Below are 24,737 nucleotides of genomic sequence, written 5' to 3'. Positions count from 1 at the left end.
TCCCTCTCCCTCTCTCCCTCCTTCCCTCCCTCCCTCTCTCTCCCCCTCTCCCCCTCTTCCTCTCCCCTCTTTCCCTCATGTTTAGGATTTTCTCTTTATTTATCTACTTCTAAGTTAGGCTGCACCTGAGTGTCTGAGCCCCAGGATGAGGGGGACGCATGCGTGGGTCAGCCTCTCTTCAGCACCTCGGACAGCTCCGGACCTCTCTGAGGGAGGCAGTTTCCCTTTTCCTCAGTTCTCTCCCCAACCTCTTCTCTCTTCCTCTCCCTCCCTCCTCTCCTGATGAATTTACACTTTTGATTGCCATCCCTATGGTGGGTGCCTGGTGTTTAGACGTCACAGAGTTGGAATCAGAGTGAATTGGAAAGATAGCTTGCTGATTCTTAGTGAAAGATTTCCTGTTGTGATGGCTCAGGATTATGAATTGGTTAATGGGGAAGGAACAAAGGGTCCAAGGACTGATCCATCTATCCTCACATTTTCCTGCACTTACAAGTTTGTTGTTGCCAGAAGAGAAAAATCTTTCAGGATGAATACAGATAGTCTGAGAGGTTTAAAAAATAAAGAGGAGGAGGAGGAGGAGGAGGAGGAGGAGGAAGAGGAGGAAGAAGAGGAGGAGGAGGGGGAGGAGACGACTCCATTAGGGCTGGAGAGGGACTGGCAGTGTAGATCTGGGGAGGGTGGAACTTTGGAGGCAGATTGAGGAGTTTTACACATTCATGCCAGAGTTCCCTGACCACACAGTTAAAAGATACACCTAACACTTTTAAGTTATTATTTACATGACTAGGTGTGGGTCAGGCTGGCCTAAAATTCACCAAGTAGTGAAATTACAATTCTGCGTTTTGTTTCTTGAAAAATTTTCCTTTTCTTTGCTTTTTTTTTTAAATGTATTTTATGCATGTGAGTACACTGTAGCTGTCTTTAGACACACCAGAAGAGGGCATCAGATCCCGTTACAGATGGTTGTGAGCCACCATGTGGTTGCTGGGAATTGAACTCATGACCTCTGGAAGAGCAGTCAGTGCTCTTAACCGCTGAGCCACCTCTCCAGCCCTGTACTTTGTTTTTGTCTGTCTGTTTCCCTTCCCTGTTGCCATCCCCCATGTCTCATGCCCCCCACACTGGTTCCCTTCTTTCTGTCAGTCTTCCTTCTGCTTTCTTGTCACATACATTCCATTGTCTCGTTTTCTCCTCTTAAGATCTCTTTCTCCTTCCAATTCCCTTTCTAGCTTTATGATGCACACATATTAATTTTAAAATTAGGTTCTGCATATAAGTAAAGATGGTTCCTCCTTCCTTCCTTTCTTCATGCCAACATGTGTGCATGTCTGTATGTGTGCATGTACCTGAGGTTAGAGGGAGTCCTGGAGCTGTGGTAGGTGCTAGGAATTGAGCTTGGATCCTCTGCAAGAGCAATACATGTTCTTAGCTACTGAGCCATCTCTCCAGCTCCAAAGGTGTTATGTTCTTTCTGAGTCTGGCTTGTTTTACTCAACATAATCGTTCCCAGTTGCGTCATTCTCCTGCCTATTCATAATTTGATTTTTCTTCATGGATGACTAAAGCTCTATTGTGGACCACATATTCTTTATGCATCCATCCGTTAGGGAGCATCTAGGTTGGCTCCATTTCCTGGCTGTGCGGCTCTCTGTGCTGATCTTACTTCAGACCACAGTGGTAGAATGAAGTAGTATAGAGTTCTGTGGTAGAACAGGGACTGAGACAAAGTATCAAGATTACCATGATGGGGGACGCCTTAGCAGTTCAGAGTACTTCATGTTCTTGTAGAGGATGGGAATTTGATTCCCAGCACCCATGTCCGGAGGCTCACAGCCACTGTGGCTTCAGCTCTGGGGAGGCCAGTGACCTCTTCTGGACTCCTGGCATCGGCATTTATACCCACAGACTGACACACACATAGGTAAAAACTAATAAATACATTTTGAGATGGAGTTTCATTGTGTAACCCTGGCTGGCCTGGTACTTGCTATGTAGACTAGGCTGGCCTCGAACTTACAGAGAGATCTGCTTACCTATGCCTCAAAAATAGATAATTCTTAAAAAGATTATTATGTGGAAGAAGTCAGTTTGCAGAGGATGTCTGGAAGTTGCTTCTCACCTAGCCTTCCTCTAACAAGCAAAGCATGTTCACACACACACACACACACACACACACACACACACACAGCCATGAAATGCACAGGAGAGAGGGCTCTAATCACTGAGGACCGCAAAGCTGGTCCTATGGGGTTATTTTCTCATTCTACTAGCTCCTTCCATCCAGGGGAATGCTTTTCCTTACATTTGGTTGTGAGCCGAGCCTTTAACGGCCGAGCCCTCTCTCCAGACAAGCCGTCCATCCCCATTTCTATCTCTAATCATGGGGAAAGTCCAGAGGAAAAGCAAGATTCAATAAAGACAAGCGTCAGGGCCTGCTGAGAAGGTAAAAGCAAGTCCCTCACAGACACAATAGCCTGAAAAGAGTTGATTTTATTGGTTTATGTCCGTGTGTGTGTGTGTGTGTGTGTGTGTGTGTGTGTGTGTGTGTGTGCGTGCGCGCGCGCATGTATGCCACATGTATTTGGATGGCTTCAGAGTCCAGAAGAGAGAATTGGATCTCTGGAACATGGGAGTTACAGGTAACATGGGTTCTAGGAACCAAACTCTGGTCCCCTGCATGGTAGCTAGTATGTTAACTGCCGAGCCTTTTCTCCAGCTTCATAAATTTTTATTTTTTTTATTTTATTTATTTATTTATTTTTTTTTGGTTCTTTTTTTCGGAGCTGGGGACCGAACCCAGGGCTTTGCGCTTCCTAGGTAAGCTCTCTACCACTGAGCTAAATCCCCAGCCCCAAATTTTTATTTTTTAAGAAAGGAAAAACAAGAAGAGGGCTAAAGAAGGATATTATAGAGGAGAAAAGGTAAGAGATTAGAAAAATGAAAAGAAAAACCCCCCAAAACTAAAGTTATCAATAGTGAAAAAGTTCAAAACCAGAATTAGATAAATTTAAGAGTAAAATATAGGGGTTGGGGATTCAGTGGTAGAGCGCTTGCCTAGCAAGCACAAGGCCCTGGGTTTGGTCCCCAGCTCTTAAAAAAAGAAAAAGGAAAAAAAAAAAAAGAGTAAAATATAAGTGCAGGAGGGAAGAGCCCAGATAGCTCAGTTGGTAGAGCAGCAGACTTCTAATCCGAGGGTCCAGGGTTTGAGTCCCTGTTTGGGCAGAAGTTGTTTGGGCTGAAGAGATGGCTCAGCTGTTAAAGACTGGGCTCACAACTAAAAAAATAAAGAACGGAGGGTTTTTAAATGCATTCAAGCCAGCTGTGGTAGTGCATAACTTTAATCCCAGAACCCAAGTTCCAGACCATCCAGGGCTGCACAGGGAGACTGTGTCAAACAGAAGGGAACAACCAGGTGGTGGTGCAGGTGGTGCACATCTAGAATCTTGTAACCTTTGAAAAGGAGAGGCAGGAGGATGAGGTTAGCTACAGTGTGAGTTCAAAGTCAGCCTGAGCTGTTAGAAACTCTGCTTCAACACACACACACACACACACACACACACACACACACACACAACACACAGTAGCACATGTGTCCCCCCTAGTAAACAAATGTAAAAAATTATTTTATTTTATTTTTTTTGGTTCTTTTTTTTTTTCGGAGCTGGGGACCGAACCCAGGGCCTTGCGCTTCCTAAGCAAGCGCTCTAACACTGAGCTAAATCCCCAACCCCAAAAAATTATTTTAAATCCTCCCTTCTGTACAAACAAACAAAATAAACAAAAAAGTAAGAGTTAAAGGAAAAAGCCAGTAAATAATAAATAATAATATGGTTAATAACAAAAACATGGAGACCGGACTGGGACGATGACTCAGCAGGTAATGTGCTTGCGGCGTGAGCATGATGGCCTGAGTTTGGTCTCTAGAGCCCACGTGAAGGTCGGAGGAGGCTATGTGAGGTTGACCTCTGACCTCTGCATGTGTGCATGGTACTCAGGTGCCCTGCTAGTAACAACTAGGATGATGATGATGACGATGATGACACAACTTTTTGTTTTGAGACAGGGTTTCTCTGTGTGGCCCTGGCTGTCCTGGAACTCATTCTGGAGATCAGACTGGCCTTGAACTCAGAGATCCATCTGCCTCTGCCTCCCAAGTGTTGGAATTAAAAATGTGTACCGCCAATGCCTGGCTAATAATTACTTTTTTAAAACCAGAAAATTTTAAAATAAAACAATAGTAACATTATATTAAAGAGAAAAAAGAGGGGAGGAAACATCAAAGTTGTTTTAAAATGTAGGTGGTGTTGGAATGATCTTTTTTTTCCTGGATCCTGAAATTTGATGATTGTGAGGCTGAGATTGGCAGTGATAGGCACAGCGGATGGGAGAGTCAGTCAGATCCACGGTCTTTGCAGTAGTTCTGCTCCTGCTGAGTGTGTAACACGCGGGTGTGATGTCCGTCCACTCTGACAGTTTCCTGAGAGAAGCAGATCGCCTCACCCTCTGCCGCTCCTCAGATTGTCCCTCCTGGAGTGCAGTGCTTGGCTGGGGGTGGAGGGGTCTCCCCAGTGCGCCAGGAGTGTGGGAGCCAACCACAGCAGTGAGATCTTGTAGGTAGAGGACCTCCGGGGGATATAACTGCGCATCAAGTACACTCTCAGAACGACAGACTTGTGGTTCTGTGGGGTCATCCGCCTGACGATCTCCAGGGCTCTTCTCGCGTGGTAAGACTACTCTGGCCACTGGGAGTGAGGCAAGCCTCCTGCCCGCTGGGCCTCTCACTTGTCAGTGTCCAGCCTTCTTGTTCTTCAGCTCTGCCTTCCAGGGTCTTGTGTGTCCCAGAGCTTTGACAGGTCACCAAGTTGCTTCAGATACATGATTTCTTCCTGTTCTCCAGTCCCTAGGGGAGCTCAGATTTTAGAATAGGTTCTATTTCAAGATGGTGCCTGGCCCACTGCTCACTAAATAACACAGGGTGACAAATGGGACTTATTTCCACCTCTGCCGGGTTTGAGGCCTGTGAGGGCTTGTGCTTTCCCTGAGTAAAGGACTTTCTCTCATTTCTTGGCTCACATGGAGAGCCTGTCTTCTTCAGAAGCCAAAAAACATGTTTCAAGAAATAATTTATGAAATGTTTTACATTTGTTTTTAATCTTAAGAGCTTTATTGTCCTCAATTTTCCAATTAATAAACCAAGAACTTTGGTGTCATATCTAATATCTAGAAAATGGTGGATCTGAGGCTTAAATTTTTCTAAAATTTAGAAAAATTTCTTCCAAACACTATATTCTTAGTTGGGACCTTTTTCTTGTGTGTGTTAAAGTTGGCAGATTAACTGCCAGTCAGTGGCGTTGGTTACACCCACAGTGTTGTGTGGATAGCACCACTGCTTCTAAAGCTTCTCCATCACTGCAAACAGAAGCCCTTTTCCTACCAAGCAGTGCTCTGCATTCTCTGCTCCCACTCCCTGGCATCGTCTGCATTGCAGCCTGCATTTAAATATTCCGAGTGCCTCTTCTGTAGTCGCGTGTGTAGAGTCACACATCTGTCTTTCTGTGTCTGGCTCTTCACTGCAATGTCGTCATGACCTCTGTTGCTGTGACAAAACACACAGCCAAGGTGACTTACAAAGGAAACATTTAATTTGGCTTACAGTTTCGGAGGCTTAGAGTCTATGACGGTGGAGCAGGGCATGGTGACAGGAACTGCTGAGAGCACACACCTCGATCCAGAAGCAGGGGACAGAGAGAGAAGGGCAGGGAAGGACATGCTGGGCATGGGGCAAGTCTCTTGAAACTTTAGAACCTACCCCAGTGACACCTGCTAGTCCTTCCGAACCATCCCACCAAGTATTCACGGACGGGAGCCCACTGGGGCCATTCTCATCAAACAACCTCAGGAGCCATCCCTTTTTCTTTGGGAAATAGAGTCTCGAGAGTCTAATAGTCACTGACAGCACATGGCAAGAGACAGGAAACAAAACTATTTCAGGTTTCAGAATATCTCCCAACAATAGGTTGTTGTCTCTGATATTTGGCCATCATGTCAGCATAGCAACTTTCTGTGTGGTGGTCGCCTTCTGTGTGACCTGGCAATTAGGACCAGCAGCTTCATGCCTTTTCAAAAGCAAACTCCAGACTTCGGCTAAGTCTCCATTTCTGTCATAAGATAGGCTGTCTTTTCTATCTTTGTACCAATGAACAACCTGCAAAAGATTTTGGTTCTATTTTCTGATCAACTCTTGTTAATATCCAGTCATTTCATGTCACTTACCCCCAAAGCTGACTGTGTGTGTGTCATTTAGCTTGCCCTTGGCTGTTCTGGCTGGGAAGTCATATGTTGTTGAGCATGGCCACTTATGTAAAGAACTGCCACTTTGAGGAAAGCTCATGGAAGGCAGTGCATGTACAGTAGACAGTGGCTGACGTCACCCGTGCACCAGGCAGTGTGCAGACAGTAGACAGTGGCCAATGTCACCCGTGCACCAGGCAGTGCATGTACAGTAGACAGTGGCCGATGTCACCCGTGCACCAGGCAGTGCATGTATAGTAGACAGTGGCCAATGTCACCCGTGCACTAGGCAGTGTGCAGACAGTATACAGTGGCCGATGTCACCCGTGCACCAGGCAGTGTGCAGTCAGTAGACAGTGGCCGATGTCACCCGTGCACTAGGCAGTGTGCAGACAGTAGACAGTGGCTGACGTCACCTGAGCACCAGCTGCCCTGTGCCGTCGTCTGGCTGTTTGCTGTTCTTTGACCCTATGTCCTTCACCTGCTTCTAAGGCTTTAAAATCAGGGAGCAAAGACATGGAGTCTGAGCTGATAAGACTTACAGAGGCATTTCTACGTGTATTTTTAGATTATACAAATCATTGCCATATGGTCTTGCATAGTTTGAAGTTACTTGGAATATGCTCAGCTTACGAGAAGTTGCCTACTGAGTTTCTGGATAGGAGTGTTTCTCTAAGACTGAACGTCTGTTTTCAGTCCTCTTGCCAAGTCTGCAGTAACAGGAAGACATTCCGGTACACTGAGGCATTACCAAGTCAAATTCAAACACACATGCACTTATACACACAAGTGCACACCTGAACGTATGTTCACAACACACACACAATCTACAAGTAGTAGAAAAGCCACTACTTTGTCCAACAATTATAAAAAAAATTCACCACTTCTTAAGTTCTAAACTGACTCAAGAAGAAATAGAAAATCTAAATATACCTATACTAGGCACTGAGTTTCATCAAAGATCAAGGAACTTCCAGAAAAGGAAATATCAGGAACATATTATTTTTATTGGTAAATTCTATAAATGCTTAAAGGAAAATTAACAGGATTTTAAGATTCTTGGGAAGGAAACAGAAGAGAACATGTTCGTTCTCATTATATGAGACTAGTATTCAATCAGTCATCCAAGTCCAGAAGATAACTTCAGACCGACACCCATTCTGCACACAGATGCAAAACTCTTCAATACTCGCAAGCTAAACCAAGCACCGGACCAGGAGAATTGTATGCCGTGAGCAAATGAGATTTAGCCTGTTAGCTGTGCATCAGCCAAGGTGACAACGCCATGCTAACAAAAGACACAGACCAGGCATGGTCATTTCAGCAGACACAGAACAGACCGGTTTACAGAATATAGCACTTTTTCATACCGAAAGCCCTGGGATGGGCGCTTCTCTGACGTGTAAAGGATATCTACAGAAGGAAAAAGAAACCATGACATCCATAAAGTCTCAGGAATCCTGCGAGCAGCCTGGATCAGAGGCACCATGGGCAGCGCTGCAGAGACGGGAGAGGAGTGCAGAAGGCAAGGGGGATCCGGTTATTGGCGCCAAGCATCGACTCCGGTGTCTGGCACTGAGGAGACCACACCATTGCCCACGATGCAGCCTTGCTGTGGCAGCTGCTCCCTTTTCAATCCTGTGAGCTCACAGCACTAGCTCACAGCCAAGACCGAACCTCGGGGCTTCTACAGAGAGAGCATGTCCCCATAACCTTAGTGGGAAGTGTCTTTCCATAGAATGGAACTCGGCCAGCAGGCTCGTGATGGGACTTGGAATCACTGTCCACATCTCTTCATGTTGGCCAACCTTCTGGTTGTAGCGGAAACCTTCATCAAACTGCAGTGTCCATTTTCTATTTATGATCTAATGGCCAGTCTGGCTACTACAGATTGTATTATTTATTTATTTTTTTTTTTTGCGCTGGCCTACTTTCTACCTAGTGCTCAACATAAGACTCAGTACTCGGAGGCTGGCTGTTTGTATGTTGGTATACAATCCTCCATTAAGGCTTCATTGACACCAACCCGCAGGCACCTGTGACCAACTTCCTGGCTTTTTTTTTAAGACAGAGGCTCATGATATGCTAGTTGGCCTAGAACTCATGTACTGCAGCCTGACTTTGAACTGAGAACTCTGTCTGCCTTCACCTTTCAAGTGCTGAGATAGAAGGCACACCTCACCAGGCTTTGCCATTTTAATGACTGTGGAAATGGAGAGGCACATTCTGGTTTTCAGTACGTAGCTCTCCACACAAATGAACAGCTGACAAGTGGCTGTGGTCACTGTGGTCATCTGGACAGCGGCCATTGTTATAGGTGCCGTGTAGTGCACATCACACCACACACTGACTTAGTCATCTGGGCCATTTTCACCTTGATGTTCTTTATGGTAATGGTGGTTCTCTTAGCCCACACCTTTGACTGCGCTTGTGAGGAACTGAGAACAGAACAGCTCTGGACCTAGGTGGACCTGAGATTCCACAGTGAGTTTCTGAAAACCAGTCACTGTGCTTCGTTCTGATCTGCTGAACTCTGTTAATCGTCCATTATTGCAAGATGTGTGTTTCCCCTTGTTTAAGGACTGATGAATCGAAACAGCCCGGGACCTCTGTACAGCCCATGGCTTAGAAAGGAAGCTGTAACAGGAAGCCAATTGCCTTCTCAAGAGCTCCATGAGCAACGTCCGAGATGAGTCTCATCCTAATCCACACTCGTTCGGAGTTCCTGCAGTGGAATCCAGAACAGTTTCCGAGTGTCTGTCTAGGCTGCGTGAACTAGACTTTAAGGATTTTGTGCTATTCTACAGGATGGAACCCATACATGACACTGCGTGACTAAGAACCAGAGCCTGGATAGCCTGAGACCTAGGGTAAAACCAAACACTACTGGTCCTCAAAGAAAAAAAGTGGTGAAAGGACTCCTGATGATATTCTGTTACCTCAGAGACCAGCGCCTTACTCAGCCATCATCAGAGAAGCTTCCTCCTGCAGCAGGAACTCAGACAGACAGACATGGAGAAACACAGAGGGGGAGGGAGGCAGACCTTGAAACACAGTTCTTAGTGGGAGGAGGCAGAAGATATAGGAGCTAGAGGGGCTGGAAGACACCAGACAAGGCCTCTAAACTCAGCAGTGCTCATGAGAACCACAGACACTGGAGCAGCAAGCTCGGGGCCCGCATGGGGCTGCGCCGGGTCCTCTGCATGTGTGTTCTGGCTTTCAGCTTAGTATTTATGGGACTCCTGAGTGTGAGAACAAGGGGCTTTCTGACGCCGATGTCTGCTCGTGGGCTCTCTCCCTTTTGTCAGTTTGTCTTGTCCAATTTTAACATGATGGTTCTGTTTTATTTCATATTTTGTTGTTGCCTCCTAGAGGTTTTCTACTGGGAGACAGAAAAGGAGTGAGTGAGGATGGGAGAAGGAAAAGAAATTTTAATCAGGAGTTATTGGAAGAGAAAAACATTCGTTTTAAATAAAAAGGAGGTGGGGAAGATTTTGTGTAGTTGGGTATAAGCCAGAAAAAAGTCTGAGTTTACACCATCACGGTGGCTTGGAAAGTAAAGGAGGATCAGGAAGTCAAGTCCAGCCTCGGCTTCATAGTCAGCTTGAAGCCATCCTGGGCTACATAAACCCTATCTCAGTAAATGAAAAGGCTGCTTTTCTGTCACTTCTGTAACTGGACACAAGGCACGTCCGACTGGAACAGATTTGCAGAGTGCAGCATTTACCCGAGTTGCCCCACCTGCCAGTAGTCCTGAGTCTGAGGCAAGGAGGCACTCTCTGCTTCAGGCCAGGGCTATGAAATGGGGCCCTTCTGCAGCCTGGAGGTGGAGCAGTAGGGTAAGTTGTGGGGAAATGTGGGAAAAATAAATGTCATGGAATCTCAGTAGAGAGGAGACAGACATTCCTCACCTCTCATTCGAGAGTCTTTGTTTCCTAAATAACATAACTGACAGGAGATGGGCAAAGAAAGCCCTCTGGCAGGAGGAGGCATTAAGGCCTGGTAAGCAGTGGGGTGAAGATGGTAATGTCAGGTAGAGTTCTAGCTGAAAGCCCTTCAGTCGTCCATCCAACCCTAGACCCGTGGCACTGTGTGTGAAGGGGTCTGTGGGGCCCAGCACAGAACATTACGGAACCCAGGGCAGGAAGGCCCCTGTGCAGGGGTAGGCTTATTTTGGGAGGGGGGCTTTCTTTTCCTTTTTCTCCTTCTTTCCTTTCTTTCTTCTTCCTCCTTTTCTCCCCCAGCCCAGCTTCACCCCCACCTCCCGCTCCCACACACAGGGAGCACGGGGCTTCCAGTCTTCACCACATCGCATTCAGGGGAGTCAGCAGCAGCTGCAGTGCAGCTTGAGAGACTCACTCAGTTCCACGTGCCTCTCACCAGGCGCATAGACCCACAGACACGTTCTTCAGTGAACAGAAATGTGTGTACTCTCCGTCCTCGAAGCACTTGGAAGTGAAACTCGTCTTTGGTGTGAGGAACCAGGTGTGTTAGACAACTCAAGGCCAGGAGAAAACGGTACCAGACCCTGCGAGGCTTCCCAGTGTGGTCAAGTTGGTTGTATTTTAAGATTTGTTCCAACTTGAGACCCTCGTTCCATTTCTTCCTTGTTGCTGCTTCTCACACTTTATTGGTGTCTACAAAATGCTCAGTGTTCTGTAGTGAATACTTAGTGATTTGTAGTGTTTCTCACATACATTCTTTCTCCTTTTTAATTTTCGAGACAGCGTTTGTCTCGCTGAGCTGGCATTGAACTCCCAATCTTCCTGTCCCCACCTTCTGACTGCTGCGGTTACAGGTGTGCGCCTGTCCAAACAGCACACACATTTATTTGATTTTTAAAATATTTATTTTATTTCACATGTATGAGCATTTTGTCTCTGTGTGTGCACCACCAGGTGAGTGCCTGATGCTGGAGAAGGCTAGAAGAGGGGCTCGGATCCCCTGAAATTTGAGTTAAGGATGGTTGTGAGCCCCATGTGCTGGTAGCTGAACCCAGGTCCTCTGTAAGGGCAACAAGTCCTTATGACCTCTGAGCCATTTCTCTAGACCACAGAAATTTTTTAAAGAATTAGAATGCTTATTCCTTCTCTAGGAGGTTGTGCTTAATGACTTGGAGCTTTTAAAGCATTTCCTGGAAATGTGGGCAGTCTGGGCCTGATTCAAAGGCCTATCTTTCAGTTTCTTCATTAAGAACGACCTTGTACATCACTCTTCAAGCTCAGGGGTTTTGAATTCTTTCTCAATTACAGGCAGGTTCTCCCAGCCCTGAGCTTTGACTTGTTCTCTGCACCTGTCCTTAGACATAAAGCTTAGACCTCCACCCCACTCCTTCCCTGTCCTTAGACATAGCTTAGACCTCCACCCCACTCCTCCCCTGTCCTTAGATATAGCTTAGACCTCCACCCCACTCCTCCCCTGTCCTTAGATATAGCTTAGACCTCCACCCCAGTCCTCCCCTGTCCTTAGACATAGCTTAGACCTCCACCCCAGTCCTCCCCTGTCCTTAGATATAGCTTAGACCTCCACCCCAGTCCTCCCCTGTCCTTAGACATAGCTTAGACCTCCACCCCAGTCCTCCCCTGTCCTTAGATATAGCTTAGACCTCCACCCCACTCCTCCCCTGTCCTTAGACACAGCTTAGACCTCCACCCCACTTCTCCCCAGCTGTGTGGTCTGGAGCAAGTCACTTAGCCTTTTTGAGGCTTCTGTTTTCCCAGCTACACATTGAGATAGTATCAAATTTGCAGTAGACTTGCATTAAAATGGTCATGAAAAGTTTTTGGGGGTTGGTCTGGTGCTGCTATGTATTCAGATGCTAAATACTATACCCCAAGACCTTGTTACTCCAAGATGAGTGAATTCTCACATACACCAGCTTTTGTTGTGCAACCCTCGCACCCCCCCCCCCAAGTTATCACTGATTATAGTAAGGATGCCTCCAGCCTGGGCTAGACACAGCAAGGGTTCCTGGGCTTGGGATCTGAAGTAGGGACCATGAGGAGAGAGGAAGGAGAAAGGAAGTCACCAGGAGGTTGGTGGATCGTGAGTACACAGTCAGCCACCAGGGCCAGCATGAACATGGAAGTGATATCTCGGGGATCACCACAGGGAACAGAGGGTTGACATCTGCCCAGCTGTGGTGCTTTTAAGCTTATTGTAAATTTGAAGGTTTCTGTGTCTTTATCTGGAAACAATATGTCTGAAGTGGGGTAGAAAGCCCTAATAGATATTTAAAGACAACAAGGGGGTCTAGCAACCCCAGAATAATAATTACCACAACAAAACATAATCGAGGGCATGTATGGGCAAGTACCCAGCCCTGAGCCTGGCCCTTATTAAGCACTCAAAAAGTATGGCTTTTAAGAATATACATAGGTCAGCTCAGGCTCTGAAAACCGCTTTAACAGTTTTTTAAAAATGGAAATTAGGGTACACAAAAAAAAAAAACCAACAACAGGGAAATTATATATTAAAAAGCCTGAGGGGTTGGGGATTTAGCTCAGTGGTAGAGTGCTTGCCTAGCAAGCGCAAGGCCCTGGGTTCGGTCCCCAGCTCCGAAAAAAAGAAAAAAGAAAAAAAACCTGTATAGTTTAGGAATAACTCATACAAGCAACTAACCCAATAATGGAGACATAAAAGTTTCGGCAGATTCTGGCTGATGAGGGCCAGGGTTATTTTAGAAGAGTCGGGATCTGAACAGGTTTTTTTGCTGAAGATTTAAAGTATGGATGTATACCACTTACAAAGTTCAAAGACATAAGCTGCATAAAGCAGGCTGGCTCTTGACTGGGACTCAGCTTGGGGCTGTTTGGGGTCAAGGAGTTAAGGGTTTTCTCGGAGTTACCCAGTGAGTGAGCCCTGAGAAAACACTTGGTGGCCAGTCTCTGTGCAGTTGGTGAGTGTACCACTAGGGGGCAGTATGGACCAACCGCTTGCTCTTTGCCCAACTTGGGTTTTGAGCCAAGAGCTTAATTTGTGGGACACTTTGAATAGAGATTTCAGTGACTGGTCAGTGGCAAGCACAGCCTGAGTGGTGAGTGTCAGGACCTGGCGCTCGGGAGGTAAAGTGTATTCCTCAAGCTTTTACAAAATCTATTTGTTTATTGAATTTTTTTTTTTTTGGTTCTTTTTTTTTTTTTTTTTTTCTGGAGCTGGGGACCGAACCCAGGGCCTTGCGCTTCCTAGGCAAGCGCTCTACCACTGAGCTAAATCCCCAACCCCTGTTTATTGAATTTTTGAGATCTCATTATGTAGCACTTGATTGGCCTACGACTTGCCAACCAGATGGCATTGAACTCAGATATCTGCCTGCTTCTGTGTCTTGAGTGCTGGGATTAAAGGTGTGAGACACCATACCCCACTCTCTTTTTTAAAGTATTGATGTGTTTGTTTGTGTGTGTCTGGTGTGTGTGCGTGCACACGCTTGGCCCCCAAGCTTCTGGGAATTCTCCTGTCCATTTTTCTGTAGAAATGCTAGGGTACACTGTAAGGCATGTGGGGCCTTGTGACCAGACAGGCATGAGAAGTGGTAAGGTTGAGTGAACTCAAATCCCAGGAATCTCAAAATCGAGAATGGCAGGAGTGGAGCCTCCTGCTCCTGCAGCCTCTACCTGCTCTGGACCGGTAACCACAACACCCCGCTGAGGAAGATGGTACTCAGTCATCTGGCATAAAAAACCTGAGGCACTCCATGTTAATGAGGTATCTATCTGGATAAGCCCTAGGGGGTTCAGCCAATTAGCTTCCCTTCCTGGACGTTCCTTCTGCAAAAGATATTTAATCCCTGCTTCACCCTGAGTGAAGTGTATGCACCTTATATCCACCATCAAACCATATGAACAGGCGAGGATGCTGTCTTCATTAAGGCTCACATGGAGGAAGGCCTCATCGTAAAGAGCCTCCCTAACCTCTGAGGAGTCTTCCTCTCCTCTAGTTCCTCCACTTTCATCCCTCACTCAGAATCAGACTGGCTCTGCCCTTCCTGGGCTCTGTCTTCCCCTTCATGTCCAGTGCATGGACGTCCTGAGGGGAAGCCTGGACCAGGGAACTGTTCCCCGACTCCCAGCAGTATGCCGGTGGCGCCCGGGTGTACAAGAGACTGGGAACATCAGCTTTGGTCCACCATTCTGGACTAAGGACTTTGTTCTGCCTCCCCTGAGCTGCATGCCAGCTGTACCCAGGCACCCCAGTGGTGAGGCAGGATGCAGTTGGGCAATGCATGTTACTGCAACTGGTTTTACAGTAGGTTCTGGTACCTAAATATAGGACCTCAGGCTTGTTCTGCAACTCTACCCACGAGGCCATCTCCCCATCCTGGAAGATGTTTTTTAAAAAAAAACTCACAAACTTATTTTTTTACTTCTCACTTCTTTAACATCTCTTTAATTCAGTAGCCCAGGAGTGAGGTAGGCATTATTATTCTCATTTAACAAATAATTTATCACCGGGTATCTAATTGTTCCACCCTGCCACCTGGTGTCTTTGATATGATCTCAGTTTAGCTGTTTAATGTAACACATGTAACAACTGGTAAAGTGTAACAAAGGAAGGGTCATGGGCCTTGGCACTGGCTGACTTGGAGATCATACGGCTCAGCTACTTGGCTAGTTGAGTCCACTAGGCCCCAACAGTGACTATACCTCACCTTAGCCATCTGTAAAGGCCCTTCCCACCAATGAATGGCAGGTTACCCTCCAGGGCTATGCAGAGAAATGCTCACCTCTCCCCTTTCTGCAGGAGCAGCCAAGCAGATCATGAACCTGAGAGCCCAGCAGTTGGTCCCGGCCTCTGGGACAGGGGGCAAGGAGGCAGATGGGAGGGGAGTGCCCGGGCACCCTGCCACAGCTGCACCTTTAGTTAATATTTATTCTTTCTTCTTTTGCTTAGAGACTGGGGGAGCCCAATTACAGATAGCAAAGAAAATCCCAGAGGCTAGGAGAAGCTGGTTCCTGTCAGGGGTGACCCTGTCCGGCCTTTACAACAGGCAGTGCCCCCACCTGGTTCTGTGCAGGTCTTTTGTGTGGTCGTTAGAGACCTCGGCATTTATCTGCTCAGCAGAGTTGTCTCCTAGGAGTGCAGGAGGGTGCTGCTGGGTAATGGATGCAGAACCAGACTTATCTCTCTGCACAATGGCTGTCCCTTGGGGAGACCCCAGGTCTCTCCTGGGTGTGGCACCCCTTTTCATTAAAACTGCCCTGTCTTTCCAAAACCCATTTTGTTAGTGTCTTCATTCCCAGAGGAGGCTTGTAAATTGAGTTCCAGTTCCTCAGCGATAAAGACTGACTGGCATTTCTGCCAATCACTGTTCTTCCTCTCACCGAGCCCGGCTTCAGAGTCATTAACCACACGATCTCTGGACCCTGGACCAGCTGAATTTGGAATGTAGCTCCTCAGCCCCAGGGCACAGCCACTGCTGGGTCCTGCGAGTCTGTATTTGGAGAGTCGGACTGACTCTCTCGGTGGCTGGAGCTTAAGGACTGTTTGTTCAAGCAAGAACACAGCATTTCCTGACCTATCCGAGCAGTCGAATTGTAGAGGCTTTCCCTACTTGGGCCTTTTCCTCAACCTTCTGAAGAATTTACCAGACATTATTTTCTGATTCCTGAGGACCATTTATTTCAGATTCTTGGTTTTTTTTTTTTTTTAAAGCATGATGATGTCATGTTACAATCCGTCCTGACCTGTAATTGGCTGCGTGCCCCACCGTGACCTCAAACACAGGCCAGTCCCCTGCTCTAGCTTTTTGCACGTAGAGGCTGTTGAACCACCAGACTTGAGTGAGTCACTTCAGAATTCCTGACCTTCTAACTGTGATGATGTGACTGCCACCTCAGTCAGGCACACCCCGGATCTCGTCATGACACTGGAGCTCAGAAATGCCAACCTTCCTGTTTCTGGCCAGAACTTCCGGCCTTGAGCTTGCTTCCTTCCTCAATACCCAAACCTGCTCCCGACTGGCTGCCTGCATCTCATCCCGAAAATAAATAGCCTTGGGCTTCGGAGATGGCTCAATTGGTAAAATGCTTGCACAGGGCCTGAGTTCAATCCCCAGAACCTATTTAAAAGTTTTGGGTGTGATAGCATGCTCTCCTAATCCCAGCATTGGAGAGGTGGAGACAGCAGATCCCTGGGGCTTTCTAGTCTAACTGATGAGCTCTCAGCCAGGAAAGACTCAGCCTCAAAGGAGGCAGATGGCACTCCTGAGGATGACACCTGAGGTTGTCTCCCAGTCTCCACATGGATGTGCATACACATGCACCTTCCTACAGAAACATGCATACATATATCTGTGTGTTTTTTTTTAAAGGCAGTAATGCCCCCCTTCTGTCACCACCTCCTCCCATCTGAGCACACGTCCTGGGTTGGGGACCTTAGTACCTCCCCCATCATCATCTCCCTTTCTTTCCTCTTCCCTTTGTCCTTTCTGACTTTTTTCTGCTACCTAAAACAATCAGGTCTCTCATCCCAGCAAGGTGTACTCCCATAGCCATGAGCCGATCTTGTAAGCTTCTCCCACACGAGAGAGAGTCCATCAAGAGAAGGCCATGCCAATGCAGTAACTCCTGAGGCAGTTGAGAGCTGCCTGACCTGGCTGCCGAGATCCAAACTCAACATCCTTCGGAAGAGCAGCGGGGCCTCTTAACTGCTGAGCCATCTCTCCAACACCGAAATTACATTTTAAATTGAGTTACTGGATCTTAGGTTTCCTTATGATTTTTTCATAGTTCCTGCAGTCTGGTTAACCTCCTAACCCCCTTGCTTCCCCATCCCCCACCCTCTCCCTCCTTAAACATCTCTACCCCTTCTACTGGCCATCCTCTCTCCCCCAACAGCTTTCTTCTGGTTTTCTGGCTTCTGTCAGAATGAAATGCAAAAAACTAAAAAATCAAAGCTGGGCTGTGCATGAGAACAGCATGCAGCAGTTGCCTTTCTGGGCTTGGGTTACCTCAGCCGGTATCCATTTTTTTTTTCAGTTCTCTCCAGTTACCTACAATTGTCATAATTCCTTTTTTTTTCCAGCTGAATAAAATCCCATGTGTGTGTGTGTTTCTGTGTGTGTATGTCTGTGTATGTGTTGTGTTGTATGTGTATGTATTGTATACACACACACACACACACACACACACACACACACACACACACACACTACGTTCTCATTATCTGAGTCCATCTTCTAGCTATGGAGAGCAGAGCAGCCATGAGTATGGACAAGCATCTCTGTGGTAGAATATGGAGTCCTTTGGGTGCTGTCACAGGTAGTCACATGTTCCCCTGCTTGCGATTTGGCTGGAGAGGACCCACTGCTTTCCTCTCTCATGTTATCACGGATGCTTCTTGATTTGGAGGCATTGTACTCCTCCTGGTCCTCGGTCATAGCCATCTCTTTACCACCACACCCCCCCTCCCCCCAGCTCCAGCACAGCAGCAGACCCAGCCTTGGGAAGTCAGAGTCAGAGGTTCTCCTCCAGTAAAGTGGGTGGGGGTAACTCAGGCCTAGGCAGGGAGTCCCAAAGGGATTATGGGAAATGAAGCTTCTTTACTGTTTTGTTGTTGTTGTTGTTGTTTTTGAGACAGGTCTCATGTAGCCCAGGCTGGCCTCAGTCTCACCAAATAACTGAAGCCAGTCTTGAATTTTCTCCTGCTATCACCTCCCAAGTGCTAGGATCATGACTCACCATTCCCCACCCAGGAAATGGACCTTCTGTGGTAGAGGTGACAGCCTTGCCTAAGTACCATCTAGAGGTAGAACTGGTGCCATGGGTCAGTCCTCAGAAGAATGGAGTCATCTCGAGAGGGCTGGCAAGAAGACAAGGGGAAGGAGAACTGTGGAGCTTACAGCAGTCCTTGCCGCAGCATGCAGCATTGTCCAGGAGCCACTGCTGCTTGTTCCGCCTGTATTGGGCTCGTGAGTGGGCACGAGAGGAAGGCCGTGTTCCTGTCTCCCTTCCACACTAAGCTTTAGGGCTACCCCATCTCAAGCCTGAGTCACCTTGCCCATTATCTTCAGTTCCCAGGGGAGGAGGCCTTTTTCCACTGAGAGGTCTGTGGAAGAAACTGAGTCCCTCCCCCCTGAAACAATAGGACCTGTTCACGAGGACAAGGAAAACCTTGGATTGCACTGAGAGTCGTCTTGTCCAGAAATTACTGTCCCCATCTTCAAGAGAGTCCTGTGTGGGTGCTAGGGGAGAGAGAAGAGTCTCCGGAGACTGGGTCCTCACCTCTAAGGTCTTGAGATTGGAAACACTAGACGTGAAGAGTTGGTGCTCTTATGCCCGGTACAGAACACCAAAGGGGTCCAGGAATTAACAGGCAGTGAAAGAACTCACCTGCCTGAACACAGTCGCAAAGTTTACTCGGTACACTACAAGGACAATCACAGAACAACAATCTGCTTTATTCAAGTTTGATTATTATGGTGTTTACTGTGTGTACATGCATGTGTCTGTCTGTACGTGTGTCTGTATTTGTGTGTGTGTGTGTGTGTGTGTGTCTTTGCCTCCCTCCCCCGCTTTGCCATGGTGCATTTTAAACAGTGTCTTGAGTGACAGACAGAACTGTATAATGAAGCTCCCACCAGTGCTGGAGACACAGCCACTGATTTCATTTGATTAAAGACTAAGTAAACTCTGGCCCCAGTGTGCTTGCTCCCTCGTGCCCTGCCAGGTTACCTTCCCCTCGGTCATGTGTTTCTTTCCGTGACACAGAACATATCCTCTTCTACAGAAGTGCTTCTTTGTTATCTCAGCGAGGCAGAGGCAGAAGCAAGAGAGCAGTTGTGCTCTCTCTGAGGTCATTCTTGGTTACATTTTAAGGTTGAGGTCAGCCGAGACTATATGAAACTGTCTTTAAAGCAAACAGAAAGAACTACCATAAAACAAACAATACTCCCTCCCCGCCTGTGCTGATGTGTAGGCCATGGGGGTGTAGTTTGTTCAGTGATAGCGTGTGACCGTTCTTAATGGGCCCGGGGCCCAGGGTTCCACTCTAGACTGCACTTTACTTGAGAGAGGCAGAACCTGGCATAGGTGTGTCTTAAAAGCTACCTTGGTGATTCCATTGCGTGGTCATAACTGAAAACCACTGATCTAAGGTTTCTTCCTGATCTGAGGTGGAGAAATTCGAGCTGCTGGGATTCCCTGGAGGCTGGGGAGTGGAATGTCTCAGACAAGGCTGCTATCACCTGCCTGTGGTTTAGCTGAAACATTGCTGAATAGGCTCACTAAGCTGGAGTTCCAAGAGTATTCGTGGATTCAGTCTGAATGTTTAAGTCTAGCAGCTGACTTCAGGTAGGAGAGACCTGGGGCCCCTCCCCCAACACTGCTGCTTTGAGTTTGAATCCAAGTGAGTTCCAGTCAGGTAGGAGGAAAAGGGCTCTCAAAGAACAGAACAAGGGCCAGTGTGGCGGTTCACTGTGTCAGGGCACCCACTGCCAAGTCAAATAGTCTGATTTGAGCCCTGGCCCCACGTAGTGGAAGAACTGACTCCTGGAAGTCGTCCTCTGACCTCCACATGCACACTCTCCAGACAGACAGGCAGACATAATAAAATGTGTGTTTTAAAAAAGCAAATACATGAGTAGAATCAACTCTCCAAATTACAAAGAATCTTAATAAAAAATTATAGTGTGTTAGTGGTTCAATCAGTAGGCAGGTAAGCATAGGGAATAACTTAGCAACCTGGGACTCCATTTGGTTTGTGCTACACGTATACTCCTAACAATGTCCATTCTGAAAAAAAAAGGGACAGCTTCTCAAGGTATGGGAATGAGGGGGCTGTTCTGACTGGTTTGGGCCGCATGATCAGAAGGAAGACTTCCCTCTGAATGAACTCTTATTTAAAAACCTCTATCATCTTATATCTACGCACAATGGGATGGACATCTGAATATAACCAGATCGAGGGAAAGAATATTCACAAGTAGGAAAAAAAATCATGCAACCCAAACCTGTCAAAATAGAACCATTCCAGTTATCCCCCTTAGTAACAAGCCCCTTCTCTTCTTAAACCCATAACTAGAACCCTTGAGTACTATTTTTTGTTTTTTATTAATATTGTTATCGTGTACATTGTGGTATCTGTGGGCTGCAGTGCATGGAGTGGCAATCAGAGATAACTGTGTGAGTTAGTTTTATCCTTTGACCTTTGTGGGGGTTCAGGGGATCAAACTCACACTGCAAGACTTGCTTAACTAGCAGCTTTATCTTCTGAGTCATCCCCGTGGCCCGGTGTGGAACAGTCAGTCATTCACCCACCATCCCTCTTGACAGCATACCTGATCCATATCACTGCTTCTCGTCTGAATAAAATTTCCTTGCTACTTTGCAAACAGTGTGCATCTTTATTTTAATTCCTTGATATGATACCCAGAGCCTAGAGATGTCCAGTCTGGATACTGACTTCCAGTAACAGAATCAAAATTCTGCACAGCCAGGTTGCTGATAGTCCTCCTTGGACTTGGTGTCAGAGTTCTAAAGTAGTTCTTTCATATGCTGTCTGGAAAAATTTAAAACGTGTCTCTCAATCCAATGCGGCCTGCCCATCTGAGCACCGTAGCACTTACTACCTGGGATGTTTAGCAAGTCTCTTCCACTTTGCAAAGTCTGGGATATTCGGTTTGGGTTTGAAGCTTGATCATTTATGGTCAGACTTAGTGAGAACCCTCGCTGTGTCTAGGAACACTCGGAGCTTCTGTGGTAGCATCAGCAAGACTAGAAGATGCGGCCTGATGAGTTCCTAGACAGCCCTCTCCTCAGGTGAAGCTGGCATGCGTGACCAGGCCTCAGGAAACAATGTGAGGACAAGCAGTGTGAAGCGAGACTGGGGTGTACTAATGAGAGGTTTTGCTGGGTGTGGTGGTAAGTGCCTGACGCTGGGAACAGCCTGGGCTACAGTGGGCTACACCTTGTTTCAAAAACAAACAAACAAAAAGCCCCTCCAAAATCAAACAAATAAGGCCAGGCAGCAGCAAAATACCTGAAGTTGAGCCGGGTGCAGTGGTGCATGCCTTTAGTCCCAGCACATATGATTTTAGTGGTGTTTTCTAAACAATGTAGAGGTGCTTCTGATGCCTTGATTTAATTGGGAATCTGCAAGTACTGACACTAAATGTCCTTGTCCCCATTTGGTTCTGAGATTCTAGTGGCCAATGGCTGCGAGGGAAAAAAAGGAGGCGGGACTTCCAGGTTCCTGCAGGTTAAGAGAGAGGAGGAGACAAGTACTTGGAGAGAGATGGAACAGACTCCGAACTGTAGGGGAGATCTTCCAAAGTGTAGGCAGAAAAGGAAAGTAGCCCACAGAAGGGCAGCCCAAAAGAGCCTTGGGCAGCAAGACCAATAACCCGGCAACAGAGTTGAGGGCCAATTTAGAGGTATTGAGCTAGGAGTAAAGGTAAGGACTTGCTAGCCTCAGAGGCTTAGAAGAGCCCAGCCTTAGAGCTAATAAGGCAGTTTAAAAATGAGCTAACGTGTGTATGTCTTTCATCTGTGGATCTGAGATAGCTCCTGAGTGGATGTGTGCCTGCCACTTGGCAGGAACTTAAAGCGGTGTAGCCAAAACTACCCGCTACAACACAGTGTCTTGTTCTGTTGCCCAGGCTGCCCTCAGACTCTGTGGCAGTCCTCCTGCTCCCCAAGTGCTGTGATTACAGATGTGCGCTACCACACCTGGATCTTTAAAGAGTTTCTAAGGACCCTGCTCTCTCCACATATGAGATCATAGGGTGATTCCTGAGATGCATTGTTTAGGATTATAGACCAATACGATAACAGGACACAGGGGTGAAAGAAAGTTCAGATAGGGGCTGGAGAGATGGCACCACGTTAAGATCATTGCTGCTCCTGCTCCCAGGTTTAGTTCCCAGCACCCACATGCCATCCTCACTCATCTGTGACTCTAGTTCCAGGAGATATGATACCCATTTCTGACCTCCACAGGTGTATATGTGGGGCACATACAAACATACACATACGTGTACAGGCAAAACGCTCATACATACAAAATAAAAATAATCTTAGAAATAAGTCAAGACACGTATTAAATGCAAAGGAAATTTGTAATTTTGTTTGTGAGGTTTCTCAGAAACTTACAGGCTTACAGCCAGGAAGAGTAAGCTTAAACTCAAAGGTCCCTTGCTCTTAGCCTAAAGCATGCCTGATTGCTACTTTAGCAGCCTTATTTAAAATGCTCTTCTGGGCTGGAGAGTTGGGTCAGTGGCTAAGAGTACTTGTTGTTCTTTTGAAGGACCGAGGTTTGCCTGAGAGCCCCCACATGGAGGCTCACTCTTCCCTCAGACACCAGGCACGAGTGTGGTGCGTAGACATACCTGCAGGCAAAGGCGCTCATGACTAAAATCAATCTAAAAAACCAAAAACCTGCCATATCAAAGAACATCGTCTCTGTAGGCCATCTTCACAGTAAGTTTTGTTGGTTGTGTGGAAATTGTTCCCTTTCAGCTAGCCAGCAGCTTTACCTGGATTCTGGGGTAAGGGGCTCTTTCCCTCTCCCATGTTCCCTCAATTTCCTCTGTCCTACCGCCCTGTCTTGAGCCACCTGTAGAACAGCATTGACCAAATGCTGTGTCACAGACAGGACATGGCCTCTGTGTCAAGGTTGAGTGAGAGTAGTGAAGCGATGTCCCAGCGGGATCGAGCCTCTGTCTTTTTGCAGGCTAAACTCAGGCTTGGACTAGTTCTGAAATTTAGGAAGAAGAGAATATAAAGGGTGGCCATTAGCTGCAGAGAACAGCAGGTCACTCCCAGGCAGAGTAGCCATGAACAGAGTACAGGTCATTTCATCTTGTGGAGAGAGCTTCTGTAGTCCTACATGGCCTAGGGGAAGTGTTCGTATATGATTTTCCCCGGGAAAAACAAGGCGCCGTGACATGCGCAGCACTTTGCTCTAGAGGTCCCATGTTTGTGCTCCAGCCCCTCCTGAGCAGAGCCTCCCTGGCCAATGTCTTCAGTCAGACTTCGGGGCAGCTGGGTGGACACTGATTCATCCTGGTTCACTTCTGCCTCCATGCATGTATGTGAGTCATGTTCATGCCCAGTGCCCAAGGAAGCCCGGAGAGGTCATCAGATCTCTGGAACCAGAGTTGCAGACAGCTGCGAGCTCACAGTGGCTGCTGGGAATCAAACCTGGATCCTTTGCAAGAGCAGCCAGTGAGTGCACTTAACAGCTGACTGGTTCTTCCGGCCCTTCTTGTCTTCCCTTGCTTACAGTTGCTGCTTCACTTGGGCCTGCTGATTCCCGGTCTTGGTGTGTTGAGTGTGCACATGTTAAAGTGATGGGTGGAGGTCACAGAGCAACTTGCCTGAGTTAGTTCTCTCTTTCCTGAGTCACCGGATGGAACTTAGGTAGCAAACACCTCCCCCCTGCCCCGCCCCCTTGCTTGCTTCCCTTTAAAGCTCTGCCTACTGCTGTTTCCTGAATACTAGGATTAAATGCACACACCACCACATTGCCATCTTTTTTAGCCACTAAACTCAGGCCAATGCCCTTACAGCGAGCTATAGTCCCTAGCTCCAAGCTCCAGTATTCATTGAGTTAAACCCCCATTAAAAACTGTGGGTCTCCCCGCTTTCGTGAATTGTTGGCCAATACAGTTCGAGAGGGTAGTGGGAGGCAGAGACGTCAAACATGGGGTTCGGAAACCCTGTGAATACCTACAGTGAATGAACCACACAGGGACTGCACTCAGTAGGCAAATCAACTTAGGGTGGTTGAAGGTTTATGAAGTTTTGGGGCCTGAGGGCAGGCACTTTCCTCAGACAGAGGCAGATATAGGGTCTTAGAATTCCCTGGACAAGGTTAGAGAAGGAGAAACCTTGCCTGTTGCTGTAAAATTATAAAAAATAAAATGCTGTCTTTTGGGGTTGGGGATTTAGCTCAGTGGTAGAGCGCTTGCCTAGCAAGCGCAAGGCCCTGGGTTCGGTCCCCAGCTCCGAAAAAAAGAAAAGAGGAAAAAAGAAAAAAAAATGCTGTCTTTTACCCCGCACTAGGTCCAGCACCACAGTTCCCCAAGATATCTGGTAGCTATCTTTATCTCAGTCAACAAAACCTCTCACCCACTTTGCACCCACTGCCATATCACACTACCCATGGCTTCTCTCTGAGCCTGGCAACAATCTCTCTACTCATCTAGTTCCCAAGGCAGGTTGCCACCATGCCAGACATACATGTGTCTCCAGCCACCACATACTCTCTTGAACGTAAATTGCCACATGAAAGAACACACAGCACAATAACCTCTGATCCAATTGATAAGATATAATTGCTCATCTAAACACACAAAGCCCTGTACACATCCATCCCTTAAGAATATTCATAGCAACCTGTAAATGTGCAGGGAGGAGTCTTAACATACACCTCCATGTTCTCTTGGCTGCCTCTCTCTGTCTTTCCCCTTGCTCCAGTCTTCTCCTCCTCTAAAACGTTTCTCC

The 24,737-nt window shown here is 47.1% G+C and overlaps 1 protein-coding gene and 1 non-coding gene across 2 annotated transcripts in view; both read left to right on the top strand.

Annotated features, from left to right (window-relative positions):
• Nucleotides 1-24,737, top strand: part of Nt5c2 (5'-nucleotidase, cytosolic II) — a 125,489-nt gene that overhangs the window by 9,083 nt on the left and 91,669 nt on the right. The gene's annotated exons all lie outside the window — the stretch shown is intronic.
• Trnar-ucu2 (transfer RNA arginine (anticodon UCU) 2) lies at nt 3,153-3,225 on the top strand. Its single transcript has one exon. It is a non-coding gene; the product is annotated as a tRNA-Arg (tRNA).

This window comes from Rattus norvegicus, chromosome 1 (genome assembly GCF_036323735.1).
Source record: "Rattus norvegicus strain BN/NHsdMcwi chromosome 1, GRCr8, whole genome shotgun sequence".
Taxonomy (NCBI): Eukaryota; Metazoa; Chordata; class Mammalia; order Rodentia; family Muridae; genus Rattus; species Rattus norvegicus.
Note: the sequence above shows the minus strand (reverse complement) of the source record. Positions and strands in the feature narration are given on the sequence as shown.